The sequence below is a fragment of the Protopterus annectens genome, chromosome 12.part0, assembly GCF_019279795.1.
Source record: "Protopterus annectens isolate FY-2018-M chromosome 12.part0, PAN1.0, whole genome shotgun sequence".
In the NCBI taxonomy this organism is placed as follows: Eukaryota; Metazoa; Chordata; order Ceratodontiformes; family Protopteridae; genus Protopterus; species Protopterus annectens.
Genome location: NC_056746.1, coordinates 925,607,343 through 925,625,686, shown reverse-complemented (window position 1 = coordinate 925,625,686; position 18,344 = coordinate 925,607,343).

Genomic DNA, 18,344 nt, shown 5'->3' with positions numbered 1-18,344 from the left:
AGAATGTGATTCATCAACTTCCCTGTCATTAAAAAGTATCCTGAAATTTAATTTCAAAAACAGGCGACAGCAAAATTTCCTCATTTTCCGATTGTATTAATTCCTGATATGTACAGAGTTCTTCCAGTGTTGATGACGGTGGGAAACATTCACATTTATAGTCATATTTTGTTGAAAATGTACATTCCAGTGATTCCTGACCCTCTCTGAATGCCTTGGAAAATTTTGAACAGGGGGGCAGAGTTTTCATCCACTTCGTCACCTCTCTCAACAACTACATTGCTGCAATGATGGTCAGAAAGGGGGTTGCTTGGTTACTCAGTTTAGGGTATGCCAACCCTTTAGAGTAATCAGACTATCACTTATGGTCTCTGATAATGGCCTGTTTTCACATGAAGCTGATATATTGAGGGAAATGCTCCTTGATAGAGGGTACCCTAGGACACTGTTGGACAAAATTGCGGATGACATTTCAAGGGAAAGAGAGTCTAAGTTCAAGCCCATATTGGGGGTAGGCCTCAATAACAATTTAATATCCCACTCACCTAATTTGGATATGGGTGGGAATGGTGACAATTTGAAGAGAGTTCTAATTGTGAAATACCAGGATGGGTCTAAAGAAATTATAAATATTGCCAAAAACAACTGGAATATATTTAATTCCAGTTAATTAATCTTCAATAACAGTAGGTGAATAACGCATGTTCATGTACAAAACATGACAAGTTAAAAATAATTTTGAAAAGAATGCACCACCCCCATACAGGGTTGACAATTCCCAGGTGACCTTGAAATGTGTAGCTTGTGGGCAGTGTAATTTTATTTTAGAACAGGAGGGAATGCAATTTAACAACACATTGACAAGTAAAATTGTTTTTAAACAGGGCAGTTGTGACTCATCAGGTTATTTGGCTAAATGCCAACATTGTTCCACACAACAGGAATGCTTTGTACAAGCACTCTTTAGACTGTCCTGATTTTAAGAAATTTGTTTTTGCCCTGTTCCATAAGGTTGACCCTAAGCACGGGGGTGCATGGGATATTTGTTTGGAATATAGGGAGCTCTATTGGCAGATAAGATTAGACGCTTCTTGTAAACCTAGTATCAAGGAGAACATTTCTATTTTTCCCCATCCTAAAGTTGAGGTCTGCCAAACTATGGTGTAGTTTAATTCCTTTTAATTGGCTTTGGCTTTTTAATCTCTTCTGTATAGAATTTTTATATAATTTTTTATGAATATGAACTCAATCATTTCTTGGATATGTTTTTTGTTAGAGCCTGTCATAGAGGGGTACACATAATTTACAACTAATTATTATGCAATTTTTTTAATGGTGAATTTATTTATTTTACATGTATTGGTCTTTTAGGCAATACTTTAGTGAAGCATTTTTTTTTAAGAACTAATGGATGGAGTTAACTGCTGTGATGTAACATCCTATTAGATTTTAAATTTGGTACAATTTTATGCACTTTTTTAATGGTGAATTTATTAGGCCTTTTAGGCAATACTTTAGGGAAGCATGTTTCTTTAAGAACTAAGTGATGACGTTAACTGTTGTGATGTAACACCCTATTAGATTTTAAATTTGGTACAATTTGGGATTATTCTTTACTCTGAAGAAGTCAAAAACAACAAAGTCTCTGCTTCCACAACACCCCATTTCACTGCTGATGAAAGAAATCCAAACAAAGATACAAACTTCATAAAATATAAGTTTACTAACACCAAGAATTTAAAATTGAGCACTTTCGTCCTAAACTTTAGAGGGACTATTCACTGTTTTGGGTTCTTGGTTCTTTTCTGCTTCACTGGTATCTTGTTTTTGTACTCTAAAGAAGTCCTAATCAATTTAAATGGGCAAAAGTGCTTAGTAGTTTTAATTTTTAATAATAAATTAAGTTGCATGATCTTTGGATGGTGTTTAAGGTTTCTTTTTAGTCCTTTGCTTACTGTACATTTTGCGGTTTGTTTTGTTTGCCTCCAGAGAGGAGCAGTTGGACAATACTTTAGGGACAGTGGGGTTGCCTGTTGAAAAAGGGCCCATGGTATCCCTGGTTCAGAGGACCTTCTTGGCCTCTGGGCCTGCGTCCATTGAAGCGGCCACCCCTGCCTCACCTGTCCATGACAAAAGTTGATGCCTGGATTTTCTAAACCTGAGAGAGACTTTGGATCCTTTTGGTTCCAGTTATAGAACTTTTGTAAGGTCTTAAATATAACTCCTACAGCAGAAAGTATTTCACCATCTTGTTCACACTTTAATATTCTCTCTCTTTTAAAGAAGGACCAAACAAGGATGATCCGTCATAGGGACATTAATAAAGGATGGCTTAAAATTGTCCACAAAGTCACATAGATACAGCCAGGCCTGGCATCTCATTGTGATGCCTTCTGCAATAACTGGAACCACTCCATCAACTGTCTTGTACATGAGTTGCATAAACAGGTTGATAATATTTAGCATTGTGCTCAGCAAAGTCTCTAACTGCTTCCTGGAGTCTGTTGTAGGTGTTCTTCTCAGAGTTTCAAATACCTATTGTGCTAAAATCCTCTGGAAATGATTAATATGAGTGGTGTAGTTCAAAGCCATAAGCGCAAAAGTCCCTGAAGCATGCACCCACTTTTACAATTTGTCCATTGCCCTAGATTCCTTATTTGACAAATGGACAGTGGCTGTTTCTCAGTCAGCACTTTCTTAGTAACCGCTGCCATAATAATTTAATCAACCAATGGACCCTTGGCCCAATACTGTCTGTTCTGATGAGGGACTAAGAATTTTGTCTGGTTTCTGAGGCACCAATTCACATGGTAAGGTCTTCTGTCATGATCTCCCAATAACCACATTGATTAAGTAGTCTGCTAGTGGGACCTCCCAACAAGTAGAGGGACCATGTTATAGGCCTCAAAAAGAACTTCTTCATCTTGACAGGGTGGGTATGTGGACCTCAAAAATATCACCCAAAGTGGCATATTTTGGGGGATACTGGAGGGAACCCTCATGATCTTCTGAGCTGATGTCTAAAGAAACTGACTACGATGGGAGTCAATGTGTCTCCTTTTACATATCCTATTTCCTGGAATGTTGGGGGTGTGTCCCAACTCCTCAGTCTGCTGTTGAACAATGTTTTTGAGGCTTGACCATTGGCTTTGACCTTTCGACACATGCTAGGGCTAAAACAGAGAAGACAGCAAGTGATGGGGTGGAGCTGATCTCATAGAAGTCTGAATGTGTAACTTTGATAGACATTAAATAATCCTCCCCATAACCTGGAAAGCCATATCAACCTCAACCGGATCTGAGAAACTTACCTCAGTAACTGGAGCTACTCCTCTAAAAGGAGAAATGAGCAGTACCGAGGAAGGCATCCATGAAGATGACAGGGTAGAAACCTTTAAGAAGGGGATCAGCACTGATGCGTACCAAGCCAGAAACTGTGATTGGTACCAAGGAAACAGACTTTGGTTCCAGGAATGGCTCCTTAGCCACTGTAACAAAACATGCACAGAGGAAGGAGCTAATACAGAGGATGTTGGGCTAGCCCTATCCACCTCAGACACTAAAGAGGATGGAAGGACTCCCATCTCTAACTGTTTATTGAGAAAAATCTGCATCACGCTAGGCAGATCTGCTTTGGACTTACTTCTGTAAGACCTGAAGGATTGGAAAGAAAAGGCTGACGGAAATTGAATGGGAATGCAAGATATCTCCCTCACTGACAAGGTCCTGATGGATAGTCTTTTTTGAGATTTATTGGCTATAATGATCAGCTCCAACAAATGTAGTGCCAAAGCTGAACAGTGTGTTGGAGTTGATACTGCTCCTAATTCAGTCCTCTAGACTTAAAGAGCCATAGATAGCTTTGAATCCCCAGATCCAATATTCTGTCTCTCTAAATTTATACTTATTATTTTTTCCTTGTACAAAACTTTGTTATGCTTCACTGCCACTGGATTTGGGGGCAACAGTCCTTTGATTATAACCTTATTTCTCTTGTTGAAAAGTGTTCATAGCCCAAAGACTTTGCAAATAAAAACAAGATCTGGGGTATCTCCACACAAGCATACACAAGGGCAGCATAAGAAAATAATTTTTAAAGGGACTAAAGGCTAGAGAACTAGTTTTTCCAGTTCATACCTGACAAGCAGCTTGAAGACCCATATGTCAGATCAGATGAATGGAACAGAGAAGATGCTTTCTTTTTTACAGCACTTGCAGGTAAGGGATCAATTTCTTGCTTTCAAGGGGTAGCAGTGGTATTGATGGGACACCTCCCATAGAAGTGGGAGACATGCCCTGACATATGCCTATTGTACGCTCTCATCTTCAGATATGGTGGTCATGCACAGAGGAAAACAAGAGGGCCAAGCAGAAAAAAAAACATGAACCCAACAAATGAAGGCACTACTCTTGTCACTTGCCCTTTACTCCTATTGTCATTGGGATAAAGAAATGATAAACTGATTCTAAGAATCAAAACTAGCTGTACTGTCATCAAGAGGATCACTAATGGCAGGAGGCATACATTCTGTACTCAAATCAGTCCCTAATGCTCATATAGGCAAGGATTCATTTGGAAAAGATGAGGAGTCAGTGATCGCAGTACAGGCATACATCTAAACTGTCCAGAGTTTCACATTTTTGCCTCCTATTTTAGGTTTGTCTCTCATATATTTGTGGTGTTCTAGAAAATCACTGAGGATTGCAGTGACTAAGTAAAGACAGACATTAGAGTTTCAGACTTAATATATTTCATAAAATGCATGCAGATGCAAAACCTGTTATTCTAGCAAATTTTTAAGTTTATAACAGCAATGTTTCAAATCTGTTCCTGATATGGGGCTTTGTCCCACAATATTTTTAGCTTTGTCCTAAATTCTAGTATAAAGAGGTTGAGAGGCATGAGTACAGGAGAGGATAAGTGGGGTGGAAAGGACATTCCAAACATCTTGCAACCTACAGAATAGACCCCAGATCACCTTCTCTGAATCCTCAGCATGGCGTCTGCCAACCTGTCATAATCAATTATCTGGACAGTAGGAAAGGAGATAGAAACCAGCTGTAATTTTGCTTGGTAGGGAAAACATCACTGTCTGACTGGACCATCAGCCATGGAGATGAGGGATAGAATTAACACTCATTACTAAGGTGGTGCACAGGGGTTTGCTCCCCTGCTTCACCTTAGTAATGCATATTAACCCTAACCCTGCCCCTAACCCTAATGTGCAGCTTACCTTAAAAAAGGCCTGATTGTAACAATACCACTACACAGCTTGGAAACCTCCCCCCCCAACACACAAATCTATTCCTTACATAACCCTCATCCTAACCTTAACCCTAAAACACACACACACACACTAAATACATCCCCTTATCTAACCTTAAAATGCAGACAGTCAACTAAAAATACCCAAACAAGCATTTGCATAAACACTCCATCACTCAATAACACCATTGTACTAGCTTCGTACACATGTGTTTCGCCCAATTCAAATGTTACCATATATATATATATATATATATATATATATATATATATATATGTATAGGGTTCTCTGAGCTTTGTCAAATGCCTTTTGTGGTTTAACGTCGACGGTATGGAAAGTCAAGCAGTGGAAATGTCAATGATGTATAATGTCAAGACAGGTAAGTGGGGTTGGAGGGGTGACAGCGTTTGTGCATGAGTATGTGAGTTACTGTATGGGTTGAGGATCAGTGAAAGATAGGTGTTGTATGTTTGTGTGCGAGTTTGTGTATTTTAGGATTAGGGTCAGGGTTAAGTTAGGGAATAGATATATTTTTTTGTGTGTATTTGCGAATGTGTGTGTGTCAGAGTGTGTTTTGTGTAGTGGTAGTATTATGGGAAGGTTTTCTATGAAGATGAGGTATAGGGTTAAGACTGAGGGAAGGGGCAGCATTAGGGTTTGGGTTAGCACCCATTACTAAGGTGGTGCAGGGAGAGAAAATGGACGTCAAAGCTACATGTATAAACTGGACACTATCCTGTACAGGGGAATTATAGAGTCAAGAGGTCTAAAAGGGAAATAAAAAGGACAACAGCGTGGAAGAATTTATTGTTTACAAAGCAAATACACTTCTTTTTTTCTCAAAGAACACACTTTTTGACAAAGAGCAATGAACTTGGGGGAGAGAAAAACAAGCTATTCCAAAGGTTTGGAATAGGAAAATGGAAAATAATTATGTATTAACAGCTGCAGTCAGTCCACTGGTCATACAGAAAAAAATTCCAAGGCCTTCTCTCCTTTTTACAAGAGTTATATACCGGAGAAAGCAGTGCAGATTGCCATTCAGAAAGTTAGATATGCTGTCTTCTTTCAGATATACATACAGGCTTTTTCTTCAATCATACTTGAGTGTCAGAAGTATTCATTCAGTCTTCATGCTTTTGCATTTTGAACAGTTCAAACGTTCACTCATATGATCTGCCCAGCTAACACAACTACAAATAGACTCTGAAAGAGCTTTGCTTGTGTATCACTGAGGACTGCTTCACAGCCATACTCTGAAAAAGGAACTGAAGACTGTAATATAGCATCTTGCATATTCTGGGTCTGGCCACCCACAAAGGCAAATCAATTTACAGTGAGCAAAATCTACATTTGCCTGGAAAGGTAACCATCAACGTTTACCTACAATTAAGTGGGACTTTTGCCTAAAGAGGAATTAGCATTGATGTGCAAAGAATTATTTTCAAGTTTCTAGATTTTCCAGAGAGAGGACACAGAACTCAGGGCTGTTTTCTTTTTTAACAGTGCTCATTGAGAACAAAAAACTCTCAAACAAGGAGAATCTGCAAACAACATTGAGGTGATTTTTTTCCAATATATTACTGCTGTACAGCACAGATGATTAACACTTGATCTCTAAGCTATCAATTCGTTGCTTATATTGTAATACATTCTATTTTATTCAAATAAAACATGGCTCTTGTTAATCGTTTTAATTTTCAGCTTGATTTGAACTTAAAACAAAAGGTTTGGAAAGGTAATAAGTGTTTAGTCAACTTCTTTTCGGTTACAGATATATGTATAGGTCATATTATTAAATAATTACAGTCTGCCAAATTCTTCTACCACATGTGAGACTTGGAAATTCGGTCAGAAGGAGAACAAGAGGGTACAGGTCTTGCTCTGTGTTTAGGACAGAAAAGAGATGCGGCAAGAAATGCTTTAGAGAAGTGAATGAGGAGCCTGATAGATTTCCTGAAGTGGAGAGAGTAAATTCTATGACATAGTTTCAAGTAGTGTTTACAACTTTTTAAGGTAGTCTTGTTACAAACTAAAAAGTGTTAAGTGTTTCAGGCCATATGCCTGTCTGCAGGGGGAGAGGGGAGTCTTCTGACATTGGCACAGTTGTGGAATGAATATTCCATGATGAAAATGAGAGGTCTGGAAGGAAAACAAAAAGAAAATAAAAGTCACATTATAGCAGGAAAACATGGCAGAAAGTTGCAAATCCAAAAAGGAGGAAGTCTAAAGTAAAGGAAAAGAAGAAGAATAACAAAAATCTAAATTATTTCGACTTTTTTTTTTTTACTTTTTTCCCCACAAAAGTTAAATATGTAACCTGTAGTCATTTGTCTGTACCTCAGCTGAAGTGCATCATGGATCAGTAAGAGATAGAAGGAGAGAATCTAGAAGCTTGGGAATAGTTTATCTGCCAAGCAGTTCTAACACCTCTGACATCAGACTTGCTGTTAAAGAGGACTGAATTCCTCTAAACCAAATCCCCTGAATCCCATCAGATGATAACATAACATCTCTTGCTCTTTACAGTTTTAGGAATGACTGGACCATACAGCTCTCACCTCTAAGAAAAATAATGGGCCAACCGAGCAAATAAGAGACAGAATTGGTGGTAACGGGATCAGGAGCAAAAAAAGAAAGAACTTGTATATATATTGTTGGTTGGGGACAAGCTCCCCTGGGTCCCTCCATCCTTTAATTATTTCAACACCATGGATGCATAACCAAAGTGAAAGGACAACAATCAGTTTTAGTCTTAGGAGCATATTTTTAATCACCTTTATTACATTCTTATGTTATTGACAATGACATAGTTTGGCACTTTAAAATGAGGCTGTGTTTTTCCAAAGGAAATGATGTTTTTCCAAAGGAAATGATGTCATGATAAGTATTGTATTTAAGTGTACTTGTGTGTCTCAAAATTGTCTGAAGAAGTTTGCTCATTTTAGTAAACGAAAGCGCTAATTGGAACTGTTTTGAGTATCCGGTGTGGTCCTTTTTCCTCCTTCATTTTGTTGCAGTTTTTCATTTTTCTGAGTTAATGACAGATACATATAAAATAATACAGCAGACATTTTTGATTTTCTTACATTATGCATATTTTTTTTTTTTAACAATTATCATTCACTCCAACATTACATAGCTTGTTTGATTCCTGCCTTCTCTTAAAACTCACTCCTTCTGAACATTATTCTATTTATTTTTTTAGTATTTGATGACTGGGTAGGTGAACTGGTCTGTTGACACTTTTCAGTCATGACGGATCATACACAGCAAAATACATTTGGAGCGTAGCATAAAATAGTTTATCAAATGTAGTTACATGAGAATTGTTTGCAACACTTTGAACATACAAATAAAGCAGCAGTACAAAGAACAAGTATAAACAGTAAGAAACACTACAATATAATTTCATGTGTACAGTGGAGAACCATTTATACCTTAGATTCCAATATAAGGTCAATAAAGCAAAATGCTTTAGGAATTAACCATTGTTTTTATAGGAACTGCAAGATGATTCTGTTTGAAAGTGCTGCGTACGATTTTAAGCATAAATGGTACTTGTTTTCTAATTTCAGTACTCAGGTGATTCCAGGTTGCAGGTCCCAGTCTGCAGAAAGCTTTGAATCCAATTTTGGTTTTGAAAGGGACAAACAAGAGAAAATGAGTATACTCAAGAGCTTCTTCTATACATTCTGTTGAATAGGAAGTTTTCCTTTTAGAGGTGGACAGTAACATTGTATTAAAATGTTGAATATAAGAGTACTCAGCAGAATGGTAGCCCTGTTAGTTACTGAGGGCCATTTTTTTTTTTCTGATAATTTGCAATGATGGAGAAGGGAGTCTGCTAGTAGTGTAAATCTGAAATTTTTTTTCTCTAGCATTTGTATTCTACGGTCATTATTAGCTGAGTGTCAAACCACGAAAGGGAGACCATATTCATGTTTAGGTAGTAATATGTTTTTAGCAATAAATAAACAGGCTCTTGGGGAGAGATTTTAGTACATATTTTCAGTTGACCTAAGACTTTATTAGCTATGGTGTCTATTGTCTGTTGTAAAGGACAGTGTGGGAGCCAGTACGAGTCCAAGGTACTTCTGCTCTGTAACATAGGGAATAGTGTTCCCAATGAGATCTGTTATGAGAATGGAGAGAAAATTGGGGGATATTTTCTTGAGGTGCCGAGAAGACCATAACATTAGTGTTTTTTGTGCTTAATTAGCAGTTTGTTGTAGAGATACCAGTAACACAGTTTTGCAAAGTCATTTTGTAGCTTGCTTTCTAGATCACAACAGGGATTGCCACATTGTAAGAGAAGTATGTTATCTGCATGCATGATGTGGGTGGTTGAGGGTGAAGGTCATTGGCAAAGAGGGAGAAGAGAAGGTCCTTGTGGCACCCTATGTACATCCATGTGGTGGAAAGAGTTATTGTAGAAAACCTGGAATGATCTTTCCTGTAAATAACTCTGAAACCAGTGAATTGAGCAGTCTAAAAAGTTACATTTCTCCAGTTTGTTGAGAATGATATGGTTGATGGTTTCAGTTGCCCTAGTCATATCTCCAAACAGACCTGCAGTAATGAGGCCTTCATTAAATTTGCTTAAATGGTGTCAGGTGCTGTTAAAAGGCCTGTACATTTGTTAAAGTTATTTTGAAAACAATGCTGTAAATCACATAACAAGCCATAGCTGTTAATGTGTTTTACCAGCTGTCTGTACAGCAATGTTTCAAATATTTTAGTAATAAGGCAGAAATTAGAAATGGGCCTGTAGTCCTTCATATCACTGGGAGAACAGAATTTAGGAAGTAGAATGAGGTATGCATGTTTGAATACAGAAGGCACAGAACTTGAGGTAACTGAGTCGTTAAACATACGAGTTTTAGAAAATTAGGATGGAGTTAAGAAGTACAGTTGTGTAACTAATTGTACCATAACAGTAGATGTACAAATGATTACTGCTCCAGCAGCCTTAACTACATGAGTTATATCCTGCCAAGGATATAACAGCCAGTCAGCTTCCAAAGTTTCAGGGCACCTTTCACATGCCCAAAAATTTAAGCAGTTCAAGCTGAATGAACTAAAAGACAAGTTTGGGTGCTAAGCCCTTCACCGCTTTCCTGCCAACAGAGAGGCTGAGTCATAAAAGTACAATGCTAGGAAGAACAAAAAAAATAACAGTAAATGACCACACCGTGGCATAAACACACACACACACACACACAAAATGGTGGGAGGGAGCTGTTACTGCAGCAGTGATCATTCAAACAGCTACTGTTATGGTAAGTTTACTTACACAACAGTTCTATATTCATCATATTGATCACTGCTGCAGTAACCTTAGCTATATGGGTAGATAACCCTGCCTTACTACATCTGGGAGGTGGAAGGAGAACAGTCCAAAAGACCCTGGAAATGGTTCTTGCAAAACCTAATCTAAACCTAGAGAATGAATCAAACTTATAGTGCACTAAACATATGTACACAGGATCTCATTGTAGCTTCTAGAATACTTCTAGAATCCAATCCTTTTCAAAAAGCCAATACATTAAGCCAAGGCCATAGTAGAGTGGGCCTTGACCCTGCCTGGAATACTTTTGCTGTGGTAAGTATAAAAAAAAAAGTTAATAGCCTTAGACAGCCATTTGGAAATAGTCTGTTTTGACACATGTTGTCCCGTCTTTCTTTCACAAGAAGTGAACAATTGATCCAAATAACTGAAAGATTTAGTTCAGTCAAGGTACACCTGAGTTGTCTGTGGATTCAGAAACGAAAATATAGATATGAATAGTTTGGCTTAAAGTAAACTCGGGTACCTCTTTTGAAGTAAAAGAAGGATAAGCAGTCTCTGTGGAAAAGATGGGGTTGACTCACCATAAAACCTTGCAACTCAGATACCCTTCTTGCAAAGTATAGAGTAATCAGTAAAACTGTCTTCCATGTTAAGAACCTTAAGTCAGCCAGATTAGCAGGTTCAAATGGAGCAAGTGTTAGCTTCTCTAACAAAAAGTTAAGATCCTAAGAAGGGGCCATCAGGTTTCTTGGAGGCCTCTTATACAAAACCTCTTTCAAAAACATTTTTTTTCCTCAAAAAGTTTTTTTTTTCAAATACATTTCAATGAATTCCATAGTATTTATACATAACATCTTAAATAAATATGTACATTATTTACATTAGCGTGACACTATAACAGATCTTAATGTATACAGTTACTTTATAAGTACGTCCAATCCATCATCAGAGTGTCTGATCAATTACTGTATAGTGTCAATCAACGATAAGACTTTTCACCAAGGGTTGTTGATAAATGGCTTTGGATAAATTCTTGGTTCTTTAATTTTAATTTCCAATAATGCTGTGGTCTTCAGTAGTCTGTAGAAGTCTTCCAAAGTTGGTATTATGTCTGTATTCCATCTTCTTGTTATACGCTTCCTTGAAAATTGCAAGTATAGTCCATACTAGATACATGTTTGACCTATTCAAATGAAGACCTTTGTTCACATTTAATAATACAAGAGTTTTAGTTAAATAAAATGATTCATTAAATAAAGCTTGTAGAAAGTTATTAATACCATTCCAAAATGGCTTAATTTTAACACAATTAAAGAAAATGTGGTTCCAATCTGCATTGTGTACTTGCTCACATCTCCAACATATTCCTTTTATGGAAGAACTAATTTTACTGATTCTAGCTGGGGTTAAGAATGCTCTGTGCAAGCATTTCCAATTAAAAACTTTCCAGTATTGTGTAAAGGGTGTATATTTTATCAATAATAAGATATTTGTTTTAATATCTTCAGTTACCTGTATTGAGTGTCCTTTTGTTGTATATTTCCAATATGAGGTTTTGGGTGTTGTTTTATAGTTTATCAATATTTTGTAAAATTTTAAAATACTGTTTCCCATGTCAAAGTCATTATATATGATTTCATATATGTATTTTGTAAATTTAGGTATTTATTTAAATGAAGAATTGTTAATTATTCTACTTAAATCTTGCTAATATGACAGAATACTCTGTAAAGTTAGCCAGTCCTGTTGTGGAATTTTGTATACTGTTTTTATTACTTACATATCTAACACTTTTAGTTCTTTGATACATTGGAGCCAACAAACAGATCCTTTCTGTTCCCAAGAATTAATAATTTCTCTATATATTTTATGTGGAAAGTTCTTTGTGACTGTAAATGGTGTTAAAAGATCAAACCAGATTTTTAAATCTATATTTGCATTAATAATTTTCCTAAATGAGTCAATGTAATAACTAATCATATGTGTTTTAGTGGGTTTAGTTACGTTATATTGCATACTAATACATAATATGTGCCATGGCAAATTGTTTTCATCTGTTATTTGAAATTTTTTTTTGTAAATCAAATTCATGTATTAATATTACAGTTGGTAATTCTTTCCAATTTGCTGAGTAATTTGGACTTATCCAATCTGAAATTGTTTTAGATATTGATGCTTTTATATATGTTTCTATATCAGGAAAGTTTAATCCTCCCTGTTTCCATGGTCTGATATGATGTATTAAAGCTATTCTGTTTCTTTTGGGAAACCATATAACTTTTATTAGGCATGAATTTATTTCTTTAAGTATAGTTCTTTCTGGTAACAGTTGTATTGCCAAGGCTATATATAGGGTCTAGGCCATTTTTATTAAATGTAGTCTATCTATCTTCAAATGTTAATATTATTTTGTTCCATTTTTCCAGAGAGTTTAATTGTATTGATGATATTATTGTAGTTTTTTGAGACCAATTCATTATTATCCTTGCATAACTCAATTCCTAGATATTTTAAGGTAGATTCTTGTTTCCCTTTGATGTGATCCCCCTTAGTCTGCAGTTCTTTTTTATCTAAAGATAAAAATTTTGATTTTGATTTACTGAAATGGAGTTCTGAAGTCATGTGAAATTTGTCAATTAATATATCTAATTCTTCTAAAGTCTCTTTTGTATTAGATAATATTAGTAATATGTCATCAGCAAATAGCATTGCTTTGGAATTGTATTGTTCATAAACATGTATTCCTTTGATTTTTATATTGTTACAACTTGAATCTGCCAATATTTCAAGAGCCAGAGCAAACAGAATCAGTGACATGGGACTTGAGATGGTCAGTGTAAGGCATCTGTTTGAGGCCAGTAATCCTCTTTGTGAGGTACTTCTGTGGCCTTTCCAGCTGCTGTAGATGTCTTGTGAGGTACATTCCAAAAGGGGCGTTGTACTCTATAATGGGTCTAATGAGTGTCGAGTAGAGGGGAACAATGACCTCTTTTTTCCTGGATGATAACCCTTTTGTGATGAGGTGTGCCATGTAGAAGGATTTCCTGACTACTGTGGCAATGTGATTATCAAAGGAGAGACTACTGTCCACCTGGGTCCTAAGGTCTCTTATCACACATTCGGCATTAAGAAGACTGCCGCCTATGTGGTAGTTCATGGGTACAGAGTTTTTACCAAAGGGGATAACAATGCACTTTTTGGCATTGAGCTTGAGGCCATGGCTCTGACACCAGGCATCTGTCTCAGTGAGGCCCTTCTGTAGGATGTCCACATCATTTGGGGACTCAACTATAGCTCCTAGTTTGCAGTCATCTGCAAACTTCATTAGCCAGAGGCCTTCTGTGTTAGCTTGTACCTCAGAGAGGTAGATACCAAACAGGAGAGGTCCCAGGACTGGACCCTGTGGTACTCCACTTGTCACTGGTTTGAAGTCAAATTTGGAGTCTGCAACTTTTACAGCATGGGTTCTGTCAGTGAGCCAGTTGGCAACCCATCTTGTGACTTGGGGATTTATACCTAGTTTAGTGAGTTTAGCTATAATTCCAGAATGGGGGATGGTGTTGAAAGCCTTGGCGTGGTCAAGATAGGCTGTGTGACCCACCTTACCCTCATCTACGGCTTTGGTGACTGCCTCAAAGAAGTCAACCAGGTTCAGGAGGCATGATCTGCCTTTCACAAACCCAAACTGGGTGGGGTCCAGAGTTTGGAGGTTACCAATGTCTTTGTTTATGAATTCCACGATGATAAGTTCCATGGCCTTGCAGACCAGGCTAGACAGGCTAATAGGGCGATAGTTCCCAGGATCAGTGGTGGCTTCCCCTTTGTGGAGTGTGATAACTGTTGCTGTGCACCATTCAGTGGGCACAAAGCCTGATGTGAGGCTATGATTGAACATGGTGCTTAGGTGGGGAGTCAGTTTGTTCTGAAGTTCATGTAAAACGCAGCCTGGGATGTTGTCCGGTCCCATGGATGCTGTGTTTTTGGCTTTAGAGAGTCCTGCTTTTACCTTGTAGTTGTGATTACAAGGACTCTGCATTCTTCCTGTATAGATATAGGCCCTTTAGGGGGTGAGAGGGGGGTAATGTTAGCACTGAACCTATCTACCAGGATATTGGCAATATCAGTTGGTTCTGTAATTTTTGTGCCATTGTGTTGTAACTCAGAGCAGATCTGGGTGTTGCCATTGAGATTCTTGATATAGCTATATGCTTTGTGGTTGTCCTTAGAGTCAGTGGCGATCTTGTTTTCGAATCTAGCTTTGGAAGATCTTATAAGGGATCTCAGCTTCTTACTGAGGCTGACCAGGGAGCCTCTCCACTCATGCGATTTTACTCTCTTTTGCAACAGTTTCTTCCTTCTGTTGTAGAGTTTGTTTATGGCAGGGGACCACCAGACTGGCTTCCTTTTTTGGAGGATATGGTCTTGATTCTGTTTGGGATAGCACGTTCCATGTGCTTGTGTAAGTGCTTATAGAGTGCATTTGTGTAGGATTCAGCAGTCGTAACTGTACTGTCCATCTGCATGGGAGTCATGAAGTTCACCACTTCTGTCTTAAGAAGCATGAAGTTGGCTTTGGAGAAATATTTTACCATGGTTTACTTAATGGGGGTGGGGTGGGGCGGGATGTGGATATCTAGAGTGATTAGCTTATGGTCGGATCTGACCAACGAGGAGTTGTCTTCAGGTGTGGAACACCGGTCACTCATGTTGGTAATGACTAGGTCTAGGATATTATTGCCCCTGGTGGGGGTGTGGATAAGTTGATCCAGGGCATTGGAATTTATGTATTCCAGAAAGCGCTGAGCGAAGGAGTTGGTGCATGAGTAGTTTTCCCAGTTAATGGTGGGGTAGTTGAAATCGCCCAATATTAGGGTGTTTGGTTGAACCCTAATATTTTCCATTATATCAAGAAAAGAGGAGTGGGAATCCTGGGGCATGGTGGAGGATCTGTGGCAAGCTACAGTTTGGATTGCAGTTTTGCCCAGAGTTATTTGCACTTGGATAACCTCGGATGCATTATGCTGAGCAACTAGCCTGGAGGTGTGGATATTCTTAATGAATATGGGCACACCTCCACCTTTGGTGTTCCGGTCCAGGTTAGATGGCCGAAAAGTGTGGTATGAGTTATAGCCTGGTAATGCAGTGGTGCTTTCTGAAGCCTTGAACCAGGTCTCAGTCACTGCACAGATATCAATGTTCTCCATTTTAAGGAGTGCCTCGAGTCAGTGCATTTTGAGATTTAGACTTCTAGCATTGAGTAGCACTACCCTCAGTTTTTGCTTGCCTGTTCCTGTTACAGAGGTGAATTTGTCATTTGAACCTTGCCTAAAAAAGGCACTATAGGGGTAAAAGGACCTAACTTGACATACGCTAAATTATTTGTATATATATTCTTTAGGATATGAACAAAGGATGCAGGAAATTCAAATAGCATTAGGATTTTGAATAAATAGTCCCAATTTAGTGAATCAAAGGTTTTCTCTATATCTAAGCCAATTATGAGTGTTTCTTTATTTTCTTTATTAACATAATATATAAGAGAAAGTATTCTTTTAACATTGTCATGTCTGTGTCTATGATATATAAATCCAGTTTAATCATTATTTATTGTTTTGGATAGTGGTATTTTCATTCTGTTAGTTAATATTGTCATAAATATCTGATAGTCATTATTTAATAATGATATAGGTCTATATGAGGTACAGAGGTTTGGGGATTTGTTTTCCTTTGGGACTGGTGTGATTAGGGAATATCTCCAAGAAGATGGTATTAAGGCTTGTGACTGCATTTCTAATAGAGTTTTATAGAAGAGGGACAGTATCTTTGAAGGAAAAATTATATATTCATATAATTATGCCATCTATAACTAGAGCTTTATTATTTTTGCCCTCTTTTATTGTACCTGTAATTTCTTTGTAGGATATGGGTGCTTGCAGATCTAGTTTTAATTTTTCTGATTTTTTTTTATATTAGAATATTTTTCATCTAGATTTAATTGATCGATATGTATATTTTCTTTTTGGAAATGTTCCATATAGTGACTTCAATAGGCATCAAGAATGTCACCTATATCTGAGACATTTTTCTCTTTCTTTTCATGGAATATACTTTTAATGTTATTAGCTTTTGATTGCATAATGTAGATATTCGTGAGAAATGGCCAAGGTATTAATTTTTAGTTTTTCTAAAGCTAAACTAGTTTTATGTGTTAGAATTTTGTTGTATTTATTGTTTAATACTTCTACTTTCTTTTTCATCTCCAAATGATTTTGATTTTTTTCAGCTTTTACTGGCAAAAGTTTGGATTGTAGATCTAATAATTCAGAATACCCTTCTCTGATTTTTTTTATATGAAATTAGAGTTTTACCATATATGTGAGCTTTTAATGAGTCCCATATCATTATTTTATTTATTACTGTGATGTAATTAATATCTAAGAAGAACTGTAATTCCGATAACAACCAGGGTTTGAACTCTTTAATTTTAGTTATATATGCTGGAATTCTGGAGTTAAAGATTAATGGTTTGTATGCATTTTGACGTTTTAGTATCAATGAATTGTGGTCTGAAAAGGGGCAGGGAGTGATTGAAAAATTAATGATTTTAGAGTGTAAGTCATTGACAGCAAATATTTTATCTGTTCTAGTTTGGGTACCAAATCTGTGATCTTTATGGGAAAACAACAAAGATTTATCTTCTTTAAATTTGAAAGTATCTACAAGATGAAATGATTCTACCCACGTGTTTAAAGCTTTTGATACAGCAGATGTACACAGCAATATTTTATTTGTAGTTTCAGAAATATCAAATATACAGTTAAAATCTCCTCCTAATATTAAGTTGCCTTTATAATTATTGGAAATGAAATCCTAGTGTTTTTTAACAGTTCCTGTTCCAATGCCTGGGGACCAGTATAGATTGGCTAGGGTCCATATTCTGTTGTTATATTTAACTATTACTAATGCCATAAGGCCTTCTTTATCTTCATACTTATAAATGATTTCTGGGTTAATCACATTTGTTTTCCGTAAAATTGTTACCCCTTTTGTCTTTGTCTTATAAGTGGATTGTGCCAATGTCATACATTCCTTAGGATTCCATTTGTAATTGTCATTTGTTTTGAAATGCATTTCCTGAAGGAAGGCAATTTGTGCTTTGTTCAATTTTAAATATTTCAGTAGATTTGATCTCTTGCTAGGATTGTTTAAGCTATTGATATTTACAGATAATAAAGTTAAATCCATCTTAGGTTATTTAGATTATGTATTTTTTGTTTTATTGTGACTATTAAATATTTTCCTCTGATAACTATAAAGTATATGTTTGAGCTTTTAAAGGAAATTATTAGTTTTATACCTTGAGTGTTTACCAATAACATAATGTTTTGGTCAGGCATACTAAAATGTTTTTGTGAAATAAATTTAAATTTATAAATGGAATGAAAATCATTCCTAATCTAATGGCCAAATCCAAGTCCATCAGATTATCACTCATACCTTGACAATCCAGAACATCTGAGCTCCATAAATTGAATTATCATATGGAGAATATATGTAATAGGAATAAGTAATATTTATGTTATTTTGAACATATATAGTACTATTGTAGATTAGACAGAATTCTAATACAATATGAATGTATGAATGTTTACTTGCTGTATAAGGAATTAATATTTACATGAAAGATAGAAGACAAGCAATTCAATCATAGTAAATAGGCTGTATCATATATAAAACCTTAGTAAAAGATTATAGCACACAGTTATTTAACATATTCACCCTTA